Source organism: Suricata suricatta, chromosome 3 (assembly GCF_006229205.1).
Source record: "Suricata suricatta isolate VVHF042 chromosome 3, meerkat_22Aug2017_6uvM2_HiC, whole genome shotgun sequence".
Lineage (NCBI taxonomy): Eukaryota > Metazoa > Chordata > Mammalia > Carnivora > Herpestidae > Suricata > Suricata suricatta.
The window spans coordinates 117,673,996-117,674,767 of record NC_043702.1 but is presented as its reverse complement, the minus strand read 5'-3'; positions in this window follow the sequence as shown (position 1 = coordinate 117,674,767).

Here is a 772-nt window from a genome sequence, read left to right as displayed (position 1 = left end):
TAAAATGGGAATAATAATGCTGACTTCATAGAGCTGTGGAAAAGAGACTAAACACAGTAGTCCCTATAGAATTTATAGAAGAATTCTCTTCCAGAGAGGAAGCACTCAATAGATACTACGGTTGTGATACATGGCAGCCCCCAAATCAGATGCAAGGAACAGACTGCAACTCTTGGAAGGAGACACGGGGTGGGCTCCCAGGGTCTTGGCTTCGTGCCCAGTGTGGCAGCTGCTCAGATACGTTCAGCCCAAGCTGATGCACCCTCAGCAGCCGGCCATGCAGACGAGGGCCAGGCGTGGGCTCTGGCCGATCACAGGCTGGGAAATGACATGGGCAGTGGTTTCCCTTTTTCCTCTCTCTCCAGGAGGGGAGGATGCAGGAAAAAGAAATTGCTCCTTTACTTGTCTGGCAGGAAGGAGCACATGAGCTGGAAGGAGGGACCCCACCAGGAAGAAAAGCAGGGGACCCTGAGTGACTTGTCTGGAACACTCCCAACAACGGGCCCCTGGGAGGGTCTTCGGGCATGGCCTCTGTGGGCAAGGAGGGACTAAGGTCATTAGTGATGACTCTCCATGTCCTGGGCCTCCTGTCAGCCAGAGCTGCAGAGGGCTGCTGGAAGGAAGGAGGGGAGGGATGTAGGAAAGGATAGAAGGCCCCGATGCGCCGTGCCCGGATGCAGGAGTAATTGGTGAATCCTTTCCTGTCAACAGAGGCCTCAACAGATGCCATTTCTCCCCTCTGTCTCTCACACACAGAGACAGCCTCCAGGAC